Source organism: Carassius gibelio, chromosome B14 (genome assembly GCF_023724105.1).
Source record: "Carassius gibelio isolate Cgi1373 ecotype wild population from Czech Republic chromosome B14, carGib1.2-hapl.c, whole genome shotgun sequence".
Classification (NCBI taxonomy): Eukaryota; Metazoa; Chordata; class Actinopteri; order Cypriniformes; family Cyprinidae; genus Carassius; species Carassius gibelio.
Genome location: NC_068409.1, coordinates 19,913,658 through 19,924,820, shown reverse-complemented (window position 1 = coordinate 19,924,820; position 11,163 = coordinate 19,913,658).

Sequence of the window (11,163 nt, the reverse complement as noted above, 5' to 3'; positions counted from 1 at the left end):
GGATGGCCGGGGCTGCCCAGGGAAATTAAGTCCCTCATAGGTGCTGTTCTGATTCGTAATGGCCATTGGTGTGTGCCTGGAAAAACAAAAGCCATGCGGCGCCTCGTGCTGACCACTGTTTTGAGGAACTGAGGGGTTGTTTGTTTGTATTGTTTCCCGAGAAGACAAGACAAGAATGTGAAAGTGGGAACTGTCTTAGGTCATATGTCCTTAAGCAATAATTTCACAAAGCTCAGTATAATCAATGGAGCATATCTCAACTATACATTGATCAGTTTGTATTGACTTGTTCTCTAAAGTACAACCACATTTACATGTTAAAATTTAAATGCCAGAAGGGGCAAAAATTTACATTAGAAGATAGAGGGAAAATGTTGAATTGAACTGTGATGTTAAAGTGGTGAGTTACTCACCAGGAACTGCATAATGAAGAGCAAGGTTTTTTAAAAGTATGAAAATGATAATAATAATTAATATTATTAGTATTATCATCCAACCGCCATTCTGAATCACAACAGTACCTACAGTATGAGATGACAATAATGATAATAAAAATAAATTATTATTATTATTATTACATCATACTTTGAATTAGTGAAATAAATCAACTTATTGATTATATTCTAATTATATGACCAGCACCTGTACACTTTACTTGACCAAAAGAGCAGTCTGCTTTCAGCTATTCTAGTCTGTGAAAGAATGACTCATGTCAAGTCCAAGACAAGTCACCAGGAAGTGTGAGAAAGTCAAAGTCAGGTTTCACATACTTGCCAATTCAGGTCTTCAAAATTGAGCCTGTGGTCTGACACTAGTTTAATTCACGTCTGAAGCCCACGTGTCTGGAAACAAAAACCCTAGACCTTTAGTGCCTTTGGTGCACGTGGTGGCTGTGAATAAAATCTGATCAGTGGCTTTGTCATTTCCAGCCGATTAAAACCAGATTCATATGGCGAAGAATTACATTAGTGATTCTGCCTAATTATCCTGTGACTTGTCTGAATTAACACAATTAAGCACCATTTTCAGTGGGACCTCGGGATGAGATACACAAGTCATACTCCAAGACCAATTATGCCATTAGTGGCACCAGATGTTCACACAGCTGTATTCACACTGACAACAGCACAGAGGGTTAAATTAACTAGAGTAATTGAACAATAAAACTGGGCTGACGAAGTTCTTTGGAATAAATTAAAATGCGATTCTCTCATCTATAATATCTCAGATGAGAATATGAGGAACACATCAGTTTCGCTTATAACAGAATATAGTGGTGTGACTCAAGTATGCATACAGCACCGTATCTGATATTTAAACTGACACAATCTGTAGTATTTAATGTGTCTAAATGATGAATGCTGTAATTATCACGGAAAAATGTGAAACTCTGACATATTGTAAGTGGTGTAAAATTACGACGTTTTAATTTCTAATCTCATCTCCATCTGGGGCTAAAAATCTCAAAGCAGCTGATACAGCTGGTGACTCTTGAAATCACAGAACAACAACATACAATTTAAAATAGTACAAAAGCTACCACAAACAAACAAACAAAAAAACAATAATGTTATTCTCTGCAGTTTTCTGTTAAGAAAGCTCAGAGGTTAATTGGGAATAAGTCACAGTGCATCAAGTTACCTGCCACTTCATGTCAATTGCAGCGCAATAGTTGACCCTTCTCTACTAACTAAGTTTGTGTCTTTCTTCGAGCAGAAATTACTCTTTCCATCAATTAGCAAGAGCAATCCCTCTGGAGGTGCAATCTGTAATAGATATGCACTTATTACACACTAAAGGAAACACGGTTTTTAAAACATCTAATTGAGAAGGATCGGGTCATCCAATTAACCCAAACACACATGGGTTTAAACCATTTGGCAAAAGTTCTGCTTCAAGACTTTATACAGTTTATACAAAATACAGTTACATCAGTCCCTTCTAAATGCTGATAGGCTTGCTACATTCTAAGGTCCTAACCTTTGGCACTAATTATTGACCATTATAGAGTTCATTAACGAACACGGACCACCACACCATGGACATTAGAGACTTACCCCTGTTAACAGTTACTGAAATATCACTACTGTTATTTTTTTGGTGATTGCAGTAACTGAATAGGAGCATTAAATAAGAATTGTTTGTGTAATGTTTTTAATGACAAAGTTAAGGAATAACTATTTAAATGACAAACCTTTTCGTACAACAATAAGATACTGGCGTGTCTTAATGACTGCACAAACTCAAAACTGCATTTCAACATGAAAAAATTGCTGTCTGATATGAGATGCAGTCTATATAGAAGGCATGACAGGTGTTAAGTTAGAATAAACATGACAATCTGTTTCACATTTTCTGCAGCCTGCATTTTGATTCTTCACATTTCACTGCCTGAAGGTAAATGTATCAGTCAGTTCCTCTGAAATTTGCACAGGTGTGCTAGCAGAGTAACCAAAGGCTAATAATCACATGAACCATGAACATGGTCCACCACCATCTGGAAGTCAAAAATTATACAGATACTATTTGTGACTCTTGACCATAAAAGCAATCTTAAGTCACATGGCTCTATGTGTAGCAATAGCCAACAATACATTGTATGGGTCAAAATTATACATTTTTCTTTTATGACAAATATCATTAGGATATCAAGTAAAGATCATGTTTGTGTTTTTGTAAATTTCCTGCTGTAAATATCAAAACTTAATTTGATTAGTAATATGCATTACTAAGGACTTCATTTGGACAACTAAAAAGCAATTTTCTCAATAATTAGATTTTTTTTTGCACCCTCAGATTCCAGATTTTCAAAGAGTTGCATCTCGGCTAAATATAGTCATATGACAAACGATACATCAATGGAAAACGTATTTATTAATCTTTTAATAAAATTGACCCTTATGACAGGTTTTGGGGTCCAGGGTCACATTTGTAATTTTATGCTACATAGCTATTGGTTTAAATACAAAACCTACACTCTAAAAAAAAATGTTGGGTTAAAAACAACCCAAACTCGATTATCTGGCAACCCAGCGCTGGGTAAATATTGGACAGAACACATGCTGGGTTATTTAGACTCAGCTGGTTAGTTTTATTTCAGTCAACTGTTGTTTCAAAATTATTAAATTGCTGCCTTAAAATGGACTAGAAAATACACAGAAATATACACAGAATTACTAGTGGAAACAGCAAAAAAGAAATAGAATAAATAGAAAAATAACCCAGCATTTTTTATAGTGTAGCTTTGACGTGTTTTGCTTAAAATGCTTACGCTACCATTTAATTCTCTAAAATACATTTTGTTATGTAATATATAAATAAACACATTTTTAAGCATAGTTTTTGGTGCATTTTAGGGATACTATACAACTTCAGCAACTTTTTCTTTAGGCCTATACTATATTTAGGCCAGTATAAACAAGGCTAGTTTTAATTACTGTGAAGACTGCTGTGTATGCATAAGGAAAAGAGTGGAAATGAAGCTGACCAAAAATGGAGAGAGAGAGAGAGAGAGAGAGAGAGAGATTTTTTTTGATTTTCACAATCGATTTATTATAAAATTTTTAATATAACACTTTACACACACTTGAGAAAAAAAAAAAAAAAAAAAAAAAAAAAAAAATATATATATATATATATATATATATATATATATATATATATATATATATATATATATATATATATATATATATTACATTAAATCTCTTGCAAAGACAATTTCTTCATTTTCAACTGAAACCAGAGCATAATTACAACACCACTGAGTTTCAAAAACCTTTAACGTACTCATCAATTTATGAAAATTAAAATCAATAAGTATTCTTGATTTTACCATATTTTTAAAAACTAAAACATCTTGTCCTGACTTCTCTTCAATCTTATTTCTCCTAGTGATATAAACAGCATATTTTGCTTGTCCCACAATAAAATTGATGACTTGACATTTGAACTTTTGTTTTGAATTGTAAAAAAAACCCAAAATATAATTTTGTTTTGAAAAACTAGTATTAAAATAATCTAAAAAAACACTTAAGTCAAAAAGAGGGTTTAGTCGCTTACAATACATGAAGCAATGAAAAATAGTCTCTCGTTCTGAACAAAAAGGACATTTGTCGCTTACAGTGGGGTTTAAAATAGACACAAATGCATTTACAGCAATGGCTCCATGTAAAATCCGCCACTGCAAATCACCAATATTCTTTTTTAATGGTGGTTTGTAAAGTGCTCGCCAGACAGGTTTAGTTTCAGAATTGATTCCTAATTTTTCTCTCCATACTGTATCTGTTTTAGTACTTAAATTTTGCTGATGAGTAACTTTAACAATGCATTTATATAATATTTTCCCTTCTACTGTACAAAAATCAATATAATCATTACTTCCAAAATTGAACAGGGGGCTATTAAAACAAAACTCATCTATAACAGGGAAAATTTCAAGTTCAGGAAAAAGCTCTTTACTATCAGGGCTTAAAGTCCCTGCACCAAACTCTTGTAAAAGTATCTTCTCTTCATCAGTTAAAATCATAGTTATTTTTTCTAGAAATTTTTTTACAAACCGTATTGATCGAACTCCTAATAGGTTAGCTACTTTTTCAGCTCTCAGTAAATTATAACCTGATTCATTTATAATGTGTTTTAGTTTAAAAACCTTTTTATTACATAATAAATCTGTTAAACCAGGAAAATCTTCTGCCGAAGTATCAAACCTAGCTCCAAAAACAACTGGTTCTTCCAATAACCAATGAAGAGAAGTTGCTGGTTCCATCCAGCGATGTTTAAAGAAACCCCACACTTTGAACAGATTTTGATAGAAAGAAGGAATTTCATTAAAAGTCAATCTTTTATGGTCCATTAGAAACAATGTTAAATCCACTTCCATATTGCCAACTCTTCTCAAGATACTTAAGGCCAGTGGTCTCCACACCAATGAATAAGGTCCCATCATAAGTTTCTGTATATATTGGAGACGGTAAGTGGCTCTTCTACAAGCGAGATTTACAAGACCTTGACCTCCTTCCTCTTTGGGCAAAAAGAGAATGCTTTGAGGAGTCCAATGATACTTGTCCCAAAAAAAGTTCACCAGTTCTCTTTGAATATTAACAAGGAGTCCGTTTGGAGGGTCAACACAAGCAAGTTTATGCCATAGTGAGGATGCCACAAGATTATTAATTATAAGAATACGTCCTCTATAAGATATCTGAGGCAGCAACCATTTCCACTTTTCCAATCGACCTTTTATTTTCTCTATTAAACCTTCCCAATTTTTCCTAATAAAGTTTTCATTTCCTAGATAGACACCAAGGTATTTTAAACCTCCTCTTTTCCAAATCAGTCCTCCAGGTAAAGCAGGAAGATCTCCACTCCAACTTCCCACCATTATAGCTTCACTTTTCCTCCAATTTACTTTGGCAGAGGAAACTAGTTTAAAATCATTTACAATTTTTTCTAGCTTAATAACATCTTCCTTCTCATTTACAAAAACAATAACATCATCAGCATATGCAGAAAGGTGTAAAGAATTATTACAATCAGGAAAACTCAAACCTTTTAAATGAATTCGTAGTTTTTGCAGTAAGGGTTCAATTGCCAGGGAGTACAACATACCAGACATAGGACATCCCTGCCTGACCCCCCTTTCAACTTTAAAAGGAGCACACAAACCACCATTAATTTTAAGAACACTCTCAATGTTACAGTATACAGCCTTTATCATTGATATAAACGTATCGTTAAACCCAAAAGCCTTTAAAGTACTCCATAGAAACAAATGTTCAACTCTGTCGAATGCTTTCTCTTGATCAAGAGAAATCATTCCAGAGTTAATTCCCAGGAGTTTAGAAGCATCAAAAACATCTCTTATTAAAGCAATATTATCAAAAATAGACCTGTTGGGAATACAGTAAGTCTGATCACAGTGTATCAATTTGCTTATAATTTTACTAAGTCTCATAGCTAAAGTTTTGGACAAAATTTTGTACTCTGAACATAAAAGTGAAACAGGGCGCCAATTGCTGATATACTGAAGATCCCCTTTTTTGGGTAACAGTGTAATGACTGCTCTTCTGCAGCTTAGAGGCAATAGTCCTCTTTTCAGACTGTCATTAAAAACTGTCAGCAGATCTTCTCCTATGACGGGCCATAGAGTCTTATAGAACTCAACAGGCAGCCCATCAATTCCTGGAGATTTACCATTATCCAAGCTCATCATGGCAGTATAAAGCTCTTTCAATGACAACGTCTGTTGTAGATCATTGTTAGACTCTTCATCCACCTTTGGCAGTCCTTCAAGAAAATGATCAGCCTCTGCACCCCATTTCCTCAGTTCAGATTTATAAAGGTCAGAAAAAAAACCTACAGCACAGCAACGTATGTCAGCAGGCTCAGTTAGTTCTTGTCCTGTAGCTGAGCGTAAAGTATGGATCATTTTACTTTGACCTTTTTTAATTTCTAAATTAAAAAAGAATTTTGAGGGAGCATCCATTTGTGCCACAGTTTGAAACCGTGACCGGACTAAAGCTCCCTTTGCTTTAACTCCCAACAGGTCTACCAAAATAGATTTCTTTTCTTTCAGATCATCAATATGTTTTCTGTTGTTTTTTTTTTGATGCTAATAAATCTTGTAAAACAGTAATTTCCGTCTCTAAAATCTTCATTGACTGGGCTAGGTCTCGAGTAACATTAAGAGTGTACTTTTGACAAAAATCTCTAATAAGAACTTTTCCACAATCCCACCATTGCGATAAAGATACATAAAAATGTTTTTGCTGCTTAAAAGTTTTCCAAAAAAAACTAAAATTTTCTAAGAATTTTTCATCATTCAGCAATGAAGTATTAAAAATCCAATAAGCACTTTTATACTTAACACATTTAAACAAAACACTACACAGAACTAAGCTGTGGTCAGAAAAACCCACTGGAATAATTTTACAGAACTTAAAAAGATTTCGTTGATGTTGAACACTATATATTCTGTCAAGCCTTGCTAAGGATATATAATTTTCAGTACTATGAGCCCAAGTATACTGTCTAACATCTTGATTCATATTTCTCCAAATATCACATAAATCATGTGTTTCAATTAATTGTATAAGTATTTTCTGAGAAGCAGCATGTGGTTCTATATGATTTCTATCTAACTTAGAATTTGCGGTACAATTAAAATCCCCACCTATAAATAACATATCATCTGGATTTAAGTCTTTTAAGACAGCATCCACCTTATCAAAAAACAAAACTCTTTCTAACCCCTTTGTAGGAGCATATAAATTCAAAAGCACCATGGTAACTTTCTCATATTTTACTTTGATCTTTAACAAACGACCACCAATTATTTCTTCAACTTCACAAGACAAAGGTAAAATGTGTTTTGAAAACAAAACAGCAACACCTCCACTAACAGAGGATTTATGACTTAGGACAATCTGTCCATCCCATTCTCTTTTCCAGTCGTTCTCATTTTTAAAATCACTGTGTGTTTCTTGTAAAAACAAAATATCAATTTGCTTTTGTCTACTAAATTCATATAACATCATTCTTTTATAACCATCTCTGGCACCATTTAAATTTAAAGTTCCAATTTTAAAATTTGTCATATTTATTTTAGAGACAAGAAAAAAAAATAAAAAAGTTGCCAAAAAAACTATTTTTGGCAAAATTTTAGAAGTTGACAGCTTCATCTTTATTACATTTTTTTTTCAGTTTGTTCACCAATTTTCTAAGACGATAAATCTCCACATCTTGAAAAGCTCCCTCTTTTATTAGATACCTTACATCATTAATAAATTGCTTACTATCAGGGAAGAAATCTTCTACTTGCACTCCTTTTACTCCTTTTGTTTCTTGCAGAAATTTGCTAATATCATTAGCACTATACAAGCAGATCAAGGTTTCATTTTGGGAACTTAGAGACAGATTTGAACATTGAGATATATTGGAATCAGAGGAATCTCCATCACTATCTGATGCCACACTCTCTTCACCACCCTCATCTTTCTTTACTTGTTTAAGTAACTTTTCTTTTCCACCACTTTTTTTCTTTCTTTTAACTGGGATCTTGAAAACAGATTTTGCTTCATTCTCAAAAACTACAGCATTTTCTTGCATATCCATTTCAACAACATCTGTTATGCAAACGTTCTCAGAAGGTTCAGCCTGCTCATAAGGCCTAGCGAATTCATCATTTTTACTAGACATGGTAACAATCTCAGACTCAGTTTTATCAGATCTTAACTCAGCAGCCACAACTGCAACCGGCCCAAGCTCACCGGCTTCGACCACTGACACACCAGCAATGTCAGTGCCATTCACGATCTCAGCCAGCGGAACAACAGACACCCCCATTTCAGTGCTTGTGTTCACAGCTGCATTTTCCTTTTTATTCGGACAATCACGAACAAGATGTCCAATCTTACTGCAATTAAAACATTTAATCGTAGTATCAGATGTTGCAAACACTGTATAATCGAAACCATCAATTTTGAACTTGAACACCAGATCAATCTCATCAATTCCGTTTTTCAACACCATGAAAACTTGTCTTCTAAACGAGACTAAATGTTTCACCAAAGGTGATTTGCACCCAAGAGGAATTTTCTTTATTGATGAAACCAGTTTTCCATACCGAGATAACTCTTGCACCAGTATATCGTCATTAATAAACGGAGGCACGTTGGACAGAATGACCTTTTTGGACGGGCTACTCAACGGTAAAACACTCACGAGTGAACCGTTCAACACAACGCCACTTTGGACAACTTCATTTGCCTTCTCAATTGATTTAAAAAAGATAACAATTGCACTATTCATTCGCGATGCAGAGACAATATAATCATGTCCCACAATCTCTCCCACGGCTAAACATACCTGCTCCACGTTAATCTTAGACTCCACCTTCACTCCATGTCGGCGGGTTAAATCTTTAAAACTCATCGTGTTTTGGTTCGTCATGCCTCCCAGCGCAACGCTGGTTGCAGACGGAAAAAAAGCTTTTAACTCTAACCGATCCAAACACAACAAAACATACAAACAAACACACAGCTCCAAATACAAAAGCACGATGCAGTCACCCTTACCACGCTCAGTTCATGCACTCCGACAGAGAAAGAGAGATCTAAAAAAAAAAAAAAAAAAAAAAAAAAAAAAAAAAAAAAAAAAAAAACACCCAAACCGAAAAAAAGAAAAGAAAAGAGAAAGAAAAACAAACGTTTTTGCCACAGCGGGCAAAAAACCAGCTTACATTCACCACGCGCTCTCCAGTCTCGCTCAACAGACGCCCACGCATGCGCACGAAAGAGAGAGAGAGAGAGAGAGAGAGAGAGAGAGAGAGAGAGAGAGAGAGAGAGAGAGAGAGAGAGAGAGAGAGAGAGAGAGAGAGAGAGAGATAAAAATGACTGCATTGAACACATGGGTAATAAACAAACAAACAAACAAACAAACAGGTAATGCAATACTGCATCTATCGCTCAAGTAAACCTCTCGGTTTCTGAATGCACAAGAATGGTATATCTGGCAAAAATTAATTTGGATGCATTTGAGTCCATCCTGTCAGACATACCACATTTTACTGAGGAAAATGTGATTTAACAGAATGAAAAGTATAATGTAACTTCCAGATCTTCCTGTAATGGACCAGGCTTATCCTATAGTTCTCCATTTCACATTGAGCTAAAACTGAGCTTTCAATTCAATGCGGCCACTTACATATTTTCTCTCCAATTCTATCACCACACATAAAGTGGGTTTCTGTAGCACGTGAAAACATATGGACCACCCAAATGAGACAAAACAGATGATCAAACGTGTCAAAAACCCCAGAAACGATGGATGGAGTTTAGGACCATTTCGAGAAAAGTAGAGAAAATCAACAGTCTTTGAAAATGACTTGAAATGATGGCCTGAAATCAAAAGATTCAACTCTCAACACATCAAACATCATACCAAAATATGAACTGGCATGAGGAGAAGTATTCACTTTGCTTGACCTTTCATCTATGAAACCTGCAGCAGAATTATTTATGCAGGTGTATCTGATGTGTGTTTTGGACAGGGATGCCACGCAGCTGCCTTTGAAGGAAGTAAATGTGACTCCGAAATGTATCTACAGGTGTAAAGTGTCTGAAATGATGATCTCAAATAAAGTTCAAGGCAGAAATGAAGGGTGCTGTCTCTAACTAACAACATTTGATACAATAAATAATTATAAATAAAAACCCTAATGCTGCATATGGGTCATTAATAATAATAACACCTACTGTATTAGTTCAGTAGATATTTTTTGTCAGTATAATTAGTTTTTTGGGCAGATAGTCCAAATGACATTATACAATCTAAACTATATTTGCCGCGAAGAAGGACATCAAATTATCATATAGATTGACTTTTTTTAAATGTATTTTTAAATAAGTTAATGCATCTGGACATCTCGTTTTGATTGTCCAAAAAAAGGACAGATCACGCTATTGACCCATGAGGATTACACATGAACACAACTTTCCATTGCAAAACCCTACAATCTCAACTTGTGTAATGGCTTGTGTTTACATTGAGCGGTGGGCTTCACTGGGCATTTATGGACCCATCCCTCACTGTCTTTTCAGTCTGACAATGATAACACCAACACACGAGTATGAATGTGTCATTTTTCAAGGCACACAAAACCTATGGCACTCAAACCTTTCATTTCTCCCGACTCAAAGGCAGGCGAGGAAGGCCCTGTTTGATAACAGCAATTCTAGAAAGGTCACAGGCGTCAAGAAAATAGGAAGAATGAGCCAGGAGGTTTTAAAGTTGTATTAATGAGAACCCCTTGCTGGCACATGCCTCTGAGGTCAGACCATCACCTAAAATGATAAAGATTTATCATGGGAAGGCAAGCTGGTCAAAGCTTCCTCTTATCTTATGGCATTCCTTTATGAAAGCAGCCACTGTCAAGACCCTTGGTGGATGAAAGGTTCTCCTACACTGCTGCAGACCTCACAGTAAAAGAGAAACATCCAATAAGTCTGTAAATATTTGATGCAATATATTTTGTACTCTTTGAGGATTTTATAAGGCGAGCCAGCACATCATGCTGGACTTTGAAGATTCACTCTGAAGAGGTGATGTATATAAAACAGGAAACTTCTTAAGATAATAAACAAATGACTTTTTTTGTTGCACTTT